Source organism: Bos taurus, chromosome 5 (genome assembly GCF_002263795.3).
Source record: "Bos taurus isolate L1 Dominette 01449 registration number 42190680 breed Hereford chromosome 5, ARS-UCD2.0, whole genome shotgun sequence".
In the NCBI taxonomy this organism is placed as follows: Eukaryota; Metazoa; Chordata; class Mammalia; order Artiodactyla; family Bovidae; genus Bos; species Bos taurus.
This window is the reverse complement of record NC_037332.1, coordinates 106482978-106498301: the sequence shown is the minus strand read 5'-3', so window position 1 is coordinate 106498301 and position 15324 is coordinate 106482978. Positions and strand designations below refer to the sequence as shown.

General features: G+C 53.9%; 1 protein-coding gene across 3 annotated transcripts in view; it reads right to left on the bottom strand.

Moving 5' to 3' along the window:
* The window catches only part of TSPAN11 (tetraspanin 11), a 62149-nt gene extending 48950 nt beyond the window's left edge, over positions 1–13199 (bottom strand). For 2 of the 3 annotated variants that reach the window (XR_806919.4, XM_005207202.5), the window contains exon 1: positions 13097–13199. The gene's annotated coding sequence lies outside the window, so the exon portion shown is untranslated. Of the gene's footprint in view, positions 1–10567; positions 10674–13096 lie in introns of all 3 variants that reach the window. The other variant, NM_001080325.1, reaches the window with a different exon arrangement.
* Between the last annotated feature and the right edge of the window lie 2125 nt (positions 13200–15324).

The window sequence follows — 15324 nt, the reverse complement described above, 5'->3', positions numbered from 1 at the left end:
CACAGACAAGCAGTCACTCAAGGACATACAGCTCAGTCTAAATACAAATCCACCTCCTCGCCCCCTCCCCACCTGCTCCCCCATCTCCCAGAGCCTGGCAGGTCATCCTGCCCATCTCCTGGTGCCTGCCTCCCTAGAATACGTCCTAGTTTGGGTCTGGCCAGGCCAGTTCATGAGCCCAGCTATTCTCCGGTTTCAGCATCAGGCTTCTCTGATATCTGCTCAGCTTTTAGCTGCTGATGACAGCACCTCTGCCCAGGAGGCCTCTGGCCAGTGGAGCCTTGCTCTATGCCTTCGGTGGGGGCCTGGGGACCTCAGGCCAGGAGGACTGGCCTCTTCCCTCTGCCCACAGCAGCTCCCAGCACGTCTGACTCGCACTGTCCCGACCTTGGACTCAGCTGGGAGACTGCGCCTGGGCTGGGTCTTAGGAAGCTGCACTGGGACCTCAGGAGTCCGGGGCCATGGTGACCAGGGCCAGGCCAAAAGGCTGACCGCCACACACAGGCCCAGAGGAGGCGGTGGCCAGATACGCCAGCTGGTCAGCTCTGGTCCAGCCCCTCTGGCACAGGGTAGGCTGGGAGCATCTGAAGCAGGTCTTCCCACAAGTCTGCCACCCACCCATCCACCCATCAGTGGTCCAGCCGACATCTGGGTGCTAGCGCCTTGGAGAACTCACAGACGGTCAGAAGGGCTGGGTGAATATGGCCCCGAGAGTGGAGGGAAAACCCCACACCCACAGTCTCCCAGTGATCCAGGCAGAAGTGGGGAACACTGGGTCCACGGGCTCCCAAGCTTGGATTCGAGGCTTAGACTGGAGCTGGAGGAACTCGGGGTGGCGCTGTTCTTGGAGGCTGGGGTTGGGGGAGGTGTTTCCCCCATTGTGGGTATTGAGCAGGGAAGGGGTGTAAGATACACTCATAGCCTGGAGGGTGCAGGAGGCATTCGGGTCCCCCGGCAACAATGGTCCCAGCTCTCAGACTCAACAAGGACTTGCCACCGGGCTTGACTCGGGGACCCAAATCTTCAGACAGAGATGCCCCCACAGCACTGCTCCCACCCCCCTTGCCCCCAGTGTGGTTCTCTGATGTTTGGCTTGGGCTGTCACATACACATCATCCTGACCAGCGGTGTGACCTTGGGTAGGTCATCTAAGTACCTAAGCCAGTGTCCCCCTCCATCCTGTAAGGGCGAGAGAGTGAGGACCCCCGAGAGAGTGACTATGAAGACCAGGCAGTGTGGCTAGCATGCAGCCTGCCCCCACCCCATTCCCATCACACCAGCAGCAGCAGTGCCTCCGTTGAGGGAACCATGGTGGTCTGGACGCTCTGTGGCTCTAAGGGACCAGTCAGACTGCAGGAGGGATGCTGGGGGTGGGGGGTGACTCAGAGCCCTTCAGTATCAGGCACAGGACGTCATGCTGATGGACATTCACAACCTCACCCTCCCACCCCCCGGCAGTGAGAAAGGTACAGACACTCCTTTCCAGGCACCAGGAAATTAAAAAAAAAAAAAAAGCCCCGAATGACACAATAACTCATCTCCGTTCCCAAAGAGGAGGATTGGCGCAATTCCTCATTTGGTTTCAAAATAGGACCTGCACTGTGTCTGGTACAGGACACTGTGGCCTGGCAGTAAGGCTTTGGAAGACCATTGCTTCCAAGGAGTTAGATATATAACTTGGAGGCCCCTGAATTTGTGGGGAAAAATGTTGCCATTTACCTGTGGGGGTCCCATAAGTTTCAGCACACCCCCAAAGGGGTTTATGACTTTCCTCCGCAATAGGCTAAGGTGCCTGTTTTGGGTGGGTACAGACAAGCCTTGCACTGTGAACTCATGCAGGAAGGGCCTGTCTTAGATACAGGCTCAGAGACCCCAGGGAAGCAGCAGAGGCCGAGCTGGGGAAGAAGCCAGGCGTCCCGGGTCTCCAGACCTCCCCCTGCTTCAGCTCGCTCTCTGCCACAGCACAGTGACTGTGGATCCGTACATGTGTGTATGCAAGGCGGTGAGAGAGGACACTCATGCATCCAATTCTAAACTCCAATTTTCATTTTGGGACTTAGATGTAAATCTGCTAGGTATTAAGTCCAGGAGATGATGTAATTTATTGAAGAGCGTTTGGAAGCTGCTAAGCTCCCTGATAAATAAATCATGTTTCTTCATCCCCAGGTCTGTGAAAATGCATCTTCTAGGGACTTTCATCATCCCACATCTTGCCCACCCCCCCCCTCCGACCAAAGTATTAGAATCTCCCCTGCAGGAGAGCCAAGCATACAGAAACCTGTCTCTTTGGAGATGCTCGATCTTTCCGGGCCAAGAAATAGCACACTCGTGTGGCAACTAGCCAGCAACCCCTGTACTGTCACCCTAATTCTTTCCAAAAGAGCTTTAGTTTCATGAGTTACAGAGGGAGGATGTTATAGAAACGGACTTGGTATCAGAATACCCTAGCTATTGCCCACATTGGCTCCCGATGTAATCGGTGCCAATTACATCATCACCAGGAGCATCATTATCCATTGTTCCCAAGGTTTGGAAAGCTGTCTGCAGATCCCAGGTCCAGAAGATGGAGAAATCACTTAGAAATCACTTCATCCCCATATTGGCCAGGGAAACCATTTCTCTATTCTCACCAGGTAAGACTGGGAAGAGCTGGGACACAAACCTGTATTTCTGGTCTTCAGTCCTGGTTTGGGAGTGGTGGGGGGGGGGCGATGCTGTAGACTCACAGGGCTGCCCCCACGGTCATGATCCCTAGACTCTCGTTGCCTCTGGCTGTAACCAAGCCCACTAACACCAGGACGTCAGAAGCTAGGGAGGGTCTAGTACTTTGGAGATGTGAACACTCTAAAATGATGCCTCATTACTGCTGATGCTGATGATACATAAAATCTGCCTACCAGTCTGGCTATTAATTTTCTAAATGAGGAAGGAAGAATGGAAGGACCCAGCCAGCTCTGCGGGGAGCAACTGCATTCCTGATAACCCAGATGGAGTCTTTCTTTCTGGTCGCCCGTGCGCCTCTGATCCTTGAATTCTTTCTAAGATGGCACGTCAGAGATGCAAGCCTTCGGAGGGAGCAGGCTCACCCTTCCAAGGACACCCAGGACACTGGGCAAGGCTTGGGAGAACTGGGAAGGAAATAACTGGTTTCCATGTCCACAGGCTCACCAGCTTAGATTTACTGAAATGCTGCATACCGCCTGATCGTGGGTGAGCTTTCCCTCCACCCCTACCAATGCTGAGGCCAGACATCCTGGGACTAGGGGAAGCCTTGAACTTTGTGCCTCAGAATCCACAGCTGTAAAATGGACATAACCGCACCGTGATGATGGTAGATGACATAGGCTAAGCCCTCACATGGGCTTCCCAGGGGGCTCAGTGGTAAAGACCCCACCTGTCAATGCAGAAGAGATGGGTTCCATTCCTGGGTCAGGAAGGTCCCCTGGAGGAGGAAATGGCAACCCACCCCAGTATTCTTGTCCAGAGAATTCCATGGACAGAGGAGCCTGGCAGGCTCTGGTCCACAGGGTTGCAAGGAGTCAGACATGACTTAGTGACTGAGCATGCATGCACACCTCACACGGTGCTTGGCACGCAGCAGGACATCAATAGGTTCAAGTCCCTGTGACGTTCTGGTCAGCGTGCCACGTGCTACATCACTGGAGGGCCAGCAACTGGTTGAAGTACCCTGGGTGGGAGTGGTCTGTCTGCACTTGAGGGATGCCAAGAAAACAGAATTCACACTCGGCCATGACGTGAAGGTCAGCAACACAGCTTTCCGACTCCCCAGGCATGTACAATGTTTGTTTCAATGATTTCAAGGTTGTTTACAAGTGTGCTTAAATCTTTGCATTTACCAAATGTGCACCTTCCAAAAGGTGTACTAAAAGACAAACATACACACAGTCATGAAAAATAGAGCCCAAAGCTAATATTGATATTCATGGCAACATTGATTAAGGATAACATTACTGTTGGGACTTCGCTGGTGGTACAGACTCAGCTCTTTCAATGCAGGGGATGACGGTTAGAGCAATGGTCAGGAATCTAAGATTCTACATGCCATGTGCTACAACGAAAAATTAAAAAAAAAAATTTTAAGGGATAACATTATTGCTGTCCATGGTGGTGTTGTTCTAGTCTCAAGATCTGCTTCCTGCAACTCATGTCACTTCCTAGGGCCCTGTGCTTAGTCGCCCAGTTGTGTCAGACTCTTTGCGACCCCATGGACTGTAGCCCACCAGGCTCCTCTGTCCGTGGAATTTCCCAGGCAAGAATAGTGGAATTTCCTTCTCCAGGGGATCTTCCTGACCCAGGGATCACACTAGTGTCTCTGAACTAGTGTCTCCTGGGGCCTTGGTTACATATAAAGCAATGATTACAGTTACGTGCAGCCTTGGAAGAGTCTTCCAGGCCTCGCTGTTCCACCCCTCTCCACCTAACCATCTATGACGTTTGCCTGCAAACAAGAAGATTTAGGTTTGAAAGGCCAAGGCTAAGAGACACAGTGGTCTCTGACTTGAGGTGCATCAGAATCCCTTGGAGGGCTTGTTAAAATGTGGTTTACTATCCCCACCCAAGAGTTCTTGAGCTGGCAGGTCAGGAGGGCCGGAATGCTGCATCCCTAACCAGCTGGAGGAGGCCGAGATCTCCTTTGAGAACTGCTGCCTCAGGGCAGTGCTTTTCAACCTGAGTTGCACTGAACCTTGGGATCTCAGAGCAGGGACGCCCTGGGTGCGCTGAGCTGTCCACAGTCTCAGCCTGGGGCTCACTGTTAGTGCCCAGCGCTCTGTCTTTGCACAGGACCAGTTGAAACATTTCAGGCTTTGTGGGCCTCTGGCCTCGGCTGTATATTCTTTGTTTTGTTTGTTTCGGCCCTTTAAACAGGTAAAAAATCACCCTCAGCTTGCTGGTCATCCAAAAACGGTGTGCAAAGCCCTGGAGGACAGCCAGTTATGCAACTATTAAATCTAATGATGGAAACAGCGACTCACAATCAGCATTAATCACACAGTAAATGAAAACCAAGGAAGAAGGCAGACTGAGTCAAAGGAACGGAAGGTACCCTGTAAACACGGCTTCTCCCGCTCACCTTTCCCTTCTCATCCTCACTGTTTCCGCTAACACAGTGTTCCTTCTCCATTAAAGAGGGGGCAGGCTTCCTTTCAGCCTCCTCCTCCGGCTCACGGTGCCACTACCTGCTTCCTACAATGTGCTTGGAACTTTCCAGTCACTGAAAAGCCCTCAGTGATCTGCTCAGAGCTGCCAGCAAGTGCTAATTGCTTTCTGAGCATTTATTTCTCTCCCTGTGCTTCTAGTCCGAGCTTCCTGTTTCACCCTCCCTCCCCACAGGGAGAGAGGAGTTTTTCTTCTGGAATGAAACTCCTGGCTTCCTTAAGCCTCTGTGTATGCCAAACACACCCCAAACGTGGAGCCACGCAGCACCTGCACACGGCCCCTCCTCTCCTCCCCTCTCTCCAGCCCTGAGGGCACTGGGTCCCTGGTCATCAGGCCACTCCCTCCCTTGTCCCAACTTATCTGCTCAGCTTTGGCCAGAAAACAGCCATGCCCGGAGCAGCTGGGGAGCTTCTCTGAATGGGCCTCAGAACTCCTAGAGGCTTTTTGCTTTCTGATCCGTTCCAGATCCCAGATGAAATGGACAACACCCACCTCTGCTCCTTTCCTGGTCTTTTCTTCTGAGCCTTTAAAACGCACGAGAACCTGTGGGTGAATGACCTAAGCTGACTTTCAAAAAATGTAAATGATTTCAAGTAGAAGGGTGGAGGCCTAGAAAGGAAACGGCAGCCTCCAGCATTTTCCAAAGATATAAGCCTTGAATGGGGATCTGAGGACACTTGACCGGCCCAGTCTTTTAAGGGATTTGTTGTTGTTGCTCAGTTGCTAAGTCGGGTCTGATTCTCTGTGACCCCATGGACTGCAGCACGCCAGGCTCCTCTGTCCTCCACTATCTCCTGGAGTTTGTTCAAATTCACGTCCACTGAGTCGGTGATGCTACCTAACCATCTCATCTTCTGCCGCCCCCTTCTCCTCTTGCCTTAAAGGATTGATTCTGCCCTAACTGGGCCACTATCCAAAAATGTGACCCACAGGAGGGTCCTCCTGGGCTTCCTGGAGGAAGCTGAACAGAAACATGTACAGCTTCACAAGGCCCCACCCCTGGTTTTAATGCTCAGCCATTTCATCTGGGAATTCTTAATCATTTATCTTTGAACTTGTATTTGGTACATGGAGTCCCACAGGATGGTGGGCACGTTGGGGAGATACACATAGTATACGTGCCCACTGGTCCTTGCCGCCATGTCTGACCTGGCGTTTCTGGTGTCCCGTGAGCACAGAATCCCAGGGCATTCTTGCTGCGTGGGGTTCAGAGAGCCTCAGAACAAGTACAATAGCCCCCTGCATACAGAGGAGTTTGGTCCTATGTGTGCGTTCGTTAAGTCCAATTTTCTGGTAAGTCCAATAACGTTAGCCTAGGTACCCAACTTGGAGAAGGCAATGGCACCCCACTCCAGTACTCTTGCCTGGCAAATCCCATGGACGGAGAAGCCTGGTAGGCTGCAGTCCATGGGGTTGCTAGGAGTCAGACACGACTGAGTGACTTCACTTTCACTTTTCACTTTCATGCATTGGAGAAGGAAATGGCAACCCACTCCAGTGTTCTTGCCTAGAGAATCCCAGGGATGGGGGGAGCCTGGTGGGCTGCTGTCTATGGGGTCGCACAGAGTCGGACACGACTGAAGTGACTGAGCAGCAGCAGCAGGTATCCAACAAAAGGCTATATAGTACTGTACTGTAATAGGTTTTATAATAGTCTTCATACAAATAACGCATTAAAAAACACAAAAATAAAGAACCATTTTAAGTCTTACAGTACAGTACCTTGAAAATTACAGCAGTACTAGCTATATCGCCGCCGGTTTTACACTTGCTTCCAGACATCCTGGGCTCGAAATAAAGACACTGTACCACTGTCCTCTGCGTACCACTGTACCAAGAACACAAGTACACACCCATTTGTAGAGGATGCTCTCACATGACAGTGTACTCCAGGCACAGGAACTAACTTACATGATCGGACGTGTGAACGCACGTTCGCATCTTTGAAAGTTCATAATGTGAAGGTTCATACGTAGGGGGCTTATTGCACAGGTAAGGGGTTACGTCGATGACATAGCAGCCCCTGAGGCCAAGCTCCCTGCTGGCCAGGAACCAGAGCTTGGTTCAAAGCTGACAGAAAGCCGTGCATTCTGAGAAATACCAACAACCAAAGGACCCTGAGATGGCCTGTCCTTTCCGATTTCTGCTACTTCCTGCATTAGACACCCACTTCCACAGCAGATGATGACATGGGAGAAAAGCAAAGACAGTCAAGCGTAGTTTCTTTTCTTTTCCAGCCTTCCTTTATTATTACTAAGCCAAAAGTGGAGTGTGTTGATAGAATGTGTGTGTGTCAAGAAGTGAAATAAAAACAGTTTGAATCAGTTTCGTGCCCTGTTTCTACTGTCCTGATAATAATAAAATACCTGTGCACACATGGGGTTTGAGATAAGAATCGTATCACTTTGATGACTCAACATACAAGTTAAAGGGCTATCTACTTACATTGAAAACCGGCACTGTCCAATGTAAAGGTATTACCAACTCAGTGGACACGAATTAGAGCAAACTCCAGGAGATGGTGAAGGACGGGGAAGCCTGGCGTGCTGCAGGTCCACAGGGTCACACGGAGTCAGACACGACTGAGCGACTGAACAGCAGTGTAAAAGTGAATGGTGCGATTCACGCAGATCATTCACAATTTCGACTTTACTTACAATGTCATTAAAAGGCAAGTTAAAAACAAAACAAAACCCCGTCATGACAAGTCGAGAAAGGGGGCATGGAAGAAAGGGAAAGGCTTTGTATCTTAGTGCCTTTACTGGTCCTTTTTTCCCGATTTTTGAACTAAGGTCCCGGATGAGAGTTTGAGACACGGTCTCAGGCTGATGAGTCCTTCCTAAAATATTCACCCAGTGAATATGTACTGAACTCCTCCTGTCTGCCCAGCTGTGTGCTGGCTGCCAGGAGCAGAAAGTCAATACTGTGAATGCAATTTCCATCCTCTCGTGGTGGGGCGCAATAGCATTCTGCAACCAGGTTTTGGGCCATCATTTTCCGAATGTGAGAACTCTCATAGATGTCTCTGAAGGGGGCTTCTAAGAGAGAAATCTCTTTCCCATATTACAAGAAACTTGGGCCTTCACCTATCCAATATACTTCAGAGATCAGCTACCACCCTCCTCGATCAACCAGAAGAGGTGATGCTTTTTTATTAAACTTTTGCAATCGGTTCCAGACCTCAAACAAACCAACACACACAGCTCACTCCTGCCCTTTGTTCTTTCCTCTTCTGAGTCTTTTATTTTTATTAATTTATTTTAAAAGATTTTTTAAAATGTGGATCAGTTTTAAAGTCTTTATTTAATCTGTTACAATATTGCTTCTGTTTTACGTTTTGGATTTTGGGCCCCAAGACATGTGGGGTCTTAGTTCCCTGACTACGGATTGAATCCGCATCCCCTACGCTGCACCACATGGTATGTCCCCCTTCTGAGCCTTTTAAACACAACAGAATTTGTCAGTAAATGACATAAGCTGATATTTTTTTTAAACATAATGAAACAAAACAGAAAGGTGGTTCTTTGGTTACTTTTGTCAGATGGAAAAACACCTTTCACTTATGTTGAAGTTTGGCTGATAAAACATCTTTCAAAGGTCCGTGTTTAAAAAGAAGAGGAATCTGTAAGTCGGGATGAGGGTGAGAACCACTGAGGGTCACCCACCCCCACTACCTTGAGAGAGGGTTTGAGAACACTACTCTGGATCTTAGCAGATCAGGAACCTGGCAGAGCAACTTCCCATAACATTTCCTGAGCCTCTGTAATCTCTTCAGGTCTTGAATTCTTGGTATTTGCCAGCAAAGCTCCTTAAGCCTTTAAGAAGGGCCATCTGTGTACCCACCTCCTCCCCCAGGGAGGGGGGCAGAAGTTCTGGAATATAACTGGCTCCTCCTTGCAGACCTTTGGGGATGGGAATTGCCCAGCTGGAGGGGCATCCAGAGGTGGGGCTGGCCTGCTGGGTAACCTCAATGACCTGAACCCAGGTTAGGACCCAGAAACCATCTCCTCCGTTTACACGGCAGGAGACTGAGGCTTAGTGAGGTCACGGAAGCTGCTCAGGAGAAAGCAGAGCCTGGATTCCAGGCTGGATTTTCCCGATTCTTCTCTGAGCTCCAGCTGTAGCCTGGGGGAGCCTCCCTCCAGCCTCCTCCGCAGGCTGCACTCAGCTGTTCTCTCCTCTCCTCCTGGGAGTAAGCATCATCTCCTCCAGAACTAGATGCCCGGAGGTCAGGGCTGGCTCTTTATTATTTCTCAGGACCAAGGCTCACGCCCCGAACCCCTGGCTCCCCTCCACCACTGACTCTGCCCTCTGCCTGTGCCATCTTGGAAATATAAACCTTATGGACCCGAGACCCACAGGTCAGCCCAGGGGGGACGCATACAAGAAGCAAGGCCAGTGGTCAAAGGAATTAACAGAGGGCTCAGTCCTGCACTCAGGTCCCTTCTGTCCACCTCACTCCAGTCTCCCTCCTTGACCAGTGACCTAGAACAACCCTACAAACAACTCGACCTCCTTCCCCATCCCTGGGTGAACCACTGATGCCTGGTCCTCGGGGTTTGGCAAAGGCGGTGATGAACTATACCCCAAACCCAGGCACAGCACTGGACACGGAGTCACCCCGCCATTCACAGGTGAATTTACAAGAAGCGACAAAGGAGGGACATTTCCCATGGCTGCTTAAATATAGGGCAGGGCCTGCCGTCCACCTTGGCCTCCAGCCTCAAGAATCACTCAAAGAGAAGGGCGTCCTCCACTGCCAACTACTCAAGAGAACCAGGTTGAGCAATCCCTTAGAGAGAGACATATCTGGGCAGGTGGCCTGGGACTCACCCAAGGGAGGAGAGTGACAGAAGGGTCCCTTGCACGCGTAGTTCTCCCATATCAGTGTGCATTCTGTTCACTCTGTGATCCCTGCTGTAGCCTCCTGCTTCAGTGCCCCGTGCCATACCATGTGCGGAATCAATTTCCCACTAGCCTTGACCCAAAGCTCAGGAAATTAAACCAGTTGCAAAAAATCAACCATATGATGGAATCCATGGCCAAGCAGAGACTGGTGGGATGATAGCTCTGAGCATCTGAACCTCCGCCTCTGGTCCTCCCCGAGTATGGGATATTCCCAGTCCCAGTACTGGTATTGAAAGGGCCCTATCGTCTTTGGGTGCAATGGTTTTCTAGCTTTATTATAGTGGGAGGGCCCTTTCTTCAAAGGAAGTCCTACCCAGAAGCCAGCCTGTAACTCAGGTCAGCCCAGAGCTGGGGTGCGCGGCCCCAGGACCTGCCTATAGGGCTGCAGCTCCTGCACAAGCTCCCAGGAGCGCAAGGGGAAAGACACACTCCTCACTAAGTCACTCACTCACTCACTGACACAGCCTCTCGGAGCACCCACCAGGTTCCAGGCGCGATGAGCCGGCAGGCAGCAGGACCCAGGCAGGGCCGCTCCTCAGCAAAGCTCTCTGTGAGGTCAGATGCTGGCAAGAGAGGGTCAGACGGTGCTAGGAAGGAAACAGACCAGGGCAATGTGACTGAGGCCAGGAGGTGGCTGCTTTAGATAAAGGGTCCCTTCCTCTCTGAGGATGTGAAATGTGAGTCAAGATCAGAATTGTAACCTGGAAAGATGCCGATCTCTACCAAAGACGAGGGAACAGCCCAGAGAGGTGAAGGGACTTTCCCTAGGTCACACAGCGGGTAGGAAGCCGAGCTGGACTGAACCCAGTTTTCCTCTCAATGTTTCCTAAGCAGCTATTATGGGCCAAGAAGCCTCGGTGACAGGTGACATCCAGGGGCCGCAAAGCACAACCACACCCCGGTGTCTGGGGCTGTCAGGACTCTAGACACCCTGCCGGGCTTCCTCGGCAGGTCCAGCATGGGGCAGGAGCCCCTGTGACCAGAAGAGAGAACTCTGAAGCTGGTGAACTGACTCATCTGAAAAGACCCTGATGCTGGGAAAGACTGAAGGCAGGAGGAGAAGCGGACAGAGGATGAGACAGTTGGATGGCATCACCGACTCAATGGACATGAGCTTGAGTAAACTCTGGGAGTTGGCGGTGGACAGGGAGGCTTGGAGTGCTGTGGCCCATGGGGTCGCAAAGAGTCGGACACGATTGAGCGACTGAACTGAACTGAACTGAAACGAGGCTGGTGACTTGGGACAGAGATCTCCCTCCTCTGCCACCTCCCTGGCCTGAGCTGCGGAAGGTGCCCTGGCCAAGCCCAGGGGTCACACAAGGAGAAAAGCCAGCCAGTGGGTGCGAAGGTCCTGGCCTGCCTGGAGAAGGCTCTCTACAGCCCAGCTGCTCCGGGGCTACAAGGTGAGGACCCATCGAGCCAGCTGCCCTTGGGTGCTGCCAAGGCGTCCATACCAAAGGGCCTGCCCCAAGCAGGCCTGCACAAACTTCACACTCCAGGGGATCAAGGCTGGTGTTGGGCACACACTCTCATCTCTGGAACATGTAGGGAAGCAGTGAAAAGACAGCTCCTTCCACTGCCCGCAGAGTGGGCCCCCCAAAATGTTAGTCGCTCAGTCATGTCCGACTCTTTGTGACCCTATGGACTATATGTAGCCCGTCAGGCTCCTCTGTCCATGGGATTCTCCAGGCAAGAATACTACAGTGGGTCGCCATTCCCTTCTCCAGGGGATCTTCCTGACCCGGATCGAACCCGGGTCTCCTGCAGGCACTCCCCAAATCCTTGACTGGAACTGTGGCCCAGCCCTCGGCCTGTGCCCTCAGAGCCTGCCTGCTGCCAAAGCACTCTTCCATGACTCAGCTCACTTAAATAAGCAGCCAGCCACCTCGAGAGGTGGCCAGGACAGCACTCATTAGACCCAAAGCAATGGAGCCCCAGGATGACAGGAGCAGGGGACAGATCACTGGTTCAAACTCAGGCCTCTAAGGCCACCTCTAATGCAGCTGCCCACAGCCCCGGTCTCTCCCTACATGTCCACCTACCCGAGGCGTGTCCCCAAGAGTCCAGGAGCTAGAGGGCACTTGGGGTTTTTCCAGAAGCTCTTTCCTCTCCAACTCTTTGCAACCCTATGGACTGTAGCCTGCCTCTGCTCATGGGATCCTCCAGACAAGAATACTGGAGTGGGTAGCCATTCCCTTCTCCAGGGGATCTTCCCAACTCGGGGACTGAACCTGTGTCTCCTGCACTGGCAGGCGGATTCTTTACCACTGGGCTACCAGGGAAGCCTTACCTCTCCACCCTGCCCCACAGTGTGTGCCCACACGCAGAGACCACCAGCACCAGCCCCTCACGCTCGGCACCTGAGACCCAGCTCGAGATGCCTTCCGGAGCCCCTTCCATGTTCTCCAGCCAAGTCACGTGTGTGGACACAGAGTTGGTGAAAACAACACACCCAGAACCTTTCACACCTCCTGCCCTTGCACACAAGCCAGCCAGCTGCACGCACAGGAAGGGGCAGGGCACGCGGGTGACAGGCCCTGCAGGGCCGGGTACCCCAATACACAGATGTGCCCACGGACTTGTGGACCAGCCTGCCCAGCAGATAGACGACTCCTGCGCCAAGAACAGCCCGATGCCTGGAGGAGACATGCCAGCGGCCCGCATTGAGCCAAGGACCCTCCCGTGCTAGCTGGGATGGCTCTCGACCTGTCACCTCGGGTCGTGCATAAGAGCCGCCAGGAGTCAGGGTGGACAAAGGGAGTGACGTCTGGAGGAGGGACAGCGCGCACTGAGCTTCCTTCCAAGACACAAAGTGCAGACGGGCGTCTCGGGAGGACAGCTGCGGACACCAGCTGGGGACAGGGCAGCCAGCACTGCGTGCCCGCCCCATCCTGCCCCTCCTTTCCAGAATGGGCCGCCGCGCTGGGCCCCGGGCACCCCTCACTCCAGCCCCCTCCCTCGGAGTCCCTAGCGGCGGCCGGGCTCCCTCCCGCGCCCCCGCCACACTCACCGGCTGCGGGCTCCGCAGCGAGGGCCGCCGGGGCCGGGCCGGCTGGGGGCTGCAGGGCTGGCGGGTCAGCACCGCAGCCGCGCTCAGCCCCGAGATCTAGATCGGCACTTCCTGCGGCCGCGCCCCGCCTCCCGAGCGCCCACCCCCGGCCCCTCCAATGCCCGGGCTCCTTCTCCCGCCGCCCCGCCGGCTGCGCCGGTCTTTGTTTGGGGTTGGTCTTTCTCTCGTTCGGAGAGCGGGGGCGAATCCAGTGGGAATCAGGGCTCTGGGTGGTGGCCCCCGGGTCCCTGCGAGGAGCAGGGATGGACAGATGGATGGATAGATGTCGGGGGGCCTGCAAGTCCCCACTTGGGCCTCCGCCAAGGCTCGCTGCCCACCCCCCCAACCCCCGGTCGGCTCCTAGTGGGGCCTTAAACCGGCAGGGTCCTGGGAGAAGTTGGCCGTGGTGGTGGTGGGGGGCGGGGAGGTTGCCCCGGGACTCCAAGAACCCCTTGGAGCCCTTATCACAGAGCCTCCCTTCCCTCCTCCCCAACCCGCAGAGCCCCCAACACAAGGACGACCCCATCGCTGCCCTGGCCCTCTGAGAGTCTTGTGTGCTGTCAGCTTCCCATTTCCTGGGCCCTGGGGGAGCCAAGATCCCCTCCTGGACTGGAGGAAAAGGAAGAGAAGCAGCAGAGACCGACACCCCCCTCCCCAAACCTTGTCCTGTCCTGGCCTCCGGCAGGGGCAGAGCTGCCTAAACTGGATCCAACCGGCAGGGCGAGACAGCTATTGCCATTTCCCCAAGTAGCAAAGGCCAGAACTTACCCAACTCGTGGTCTCCTAAGACTTGACCACAGAGAGCTTTGTTACCCATTTGCTAGACTGCTGGGTCAGGGAAGACAGAGTCCCGGGAGAGCTGACAGGCCTCCCAGGACTGTGAAAGGTGGACAGAGGGGAGGTGGGGTGGGTGGTCTCGGTGGGGTCTGTGGTCCCCATGGAGGAAGACCTGAAATGGGGCGGGTGGTGACTGGGGAAGATGCAATGGACAGCTCTCTAGAGTTATGGGGTTGGGGGTGGCGGGGGAAGGGGGTGTGCAGCTGAAAGTGGGGGGAGGGGCGGGTCTCAGAACAGAGGCCACTGTGGAGCTGGGGGTGAGGGAGCCAACCAGAGGTCTGGAGAGCCATGAAGCTGAGTTGTAGGACGAGTGTAGACCGGGCAGAGTGGGCCTGGCTGAAGACAGACCCCAGTCTAAGCGGGAAAGGAGTGGGTGAAAGAAACTGTCCTGGTTGGCGGGGGTCTGCACGGTGCCAGGAGCCACATCACTGGAGTAGGAGGTGGGGGAGGGGGCAGGTCCTGCAGGACTCCGGCTCCAGGGATGCTGAAGAGGAGGCGGCATTAGACTTGACGATGAATATATCTTTGGGGGCTTCTGAGAGAGTCTCTGCTGGAGGTGGGGGGGGATCCCCCACCTTTCAGTTCAGTTCAGTTCAGTCACTCAGTTGTGTCCTACTCTTCGAGACTCCGTGGACCACAGCACTCCAGGCCTCCCTGTCCATCACCAACTCCCGGAGTTTACTCAAACTCATGTCCATTGAGTCAGTGATGCCATCCAGCCATCTCACCCTCTATTGTCCCCTTCTCCTGCCTTCAGTCCCTTTAGGGGCATCTAGACCCACTTGGGTGACCTGCTTCTGCTCCGGAGGCCTCTGAGGCCATCCGGGCTCCAGGGCTTCCTGAGGGCTCAGCTCTTGGGGAAATGGCATCCAGTTCAAGTTCACTGTCTGCCCGGCCTCATTCTCTGGCTTTCTCACAGTCGTGTCCCCAAGAGTCCTTCCCATTGATGCTGGGCTGTCCATCTCTGTGCACAGCCTGTTTCCCAGAAATCCATCCTGAGACAGAGGGTCAGTGAGAAAGAAAAGGTGGTGGGCTGGGCAAGGGAGAGGCTGTGGACCCCCGGCACTGCACTTGGGGTGAAGGCTGAGCCTGTGGTGGGAGAGAGGACAGAGCAGATGGAATATGAGGGCCTCTCCCTGACCTTCCACGACCTCTGAGGAGGACCTTGACCTCTGGGGAGCACCTTGGCCTCTGGGGAGGACATTGACCTCTGGGGAGCACCTTAACTTCTAATGAAGTGACATAGATATGCCAGAGAAGGTAATGGTAAAGAAAAAGCCCTGAGAAGTGGGTGGGAGGAGATGTAGAAGGTAGTTTCAAAACAGTGGAGGAGAGAAGAGGGAGGAGGCTTG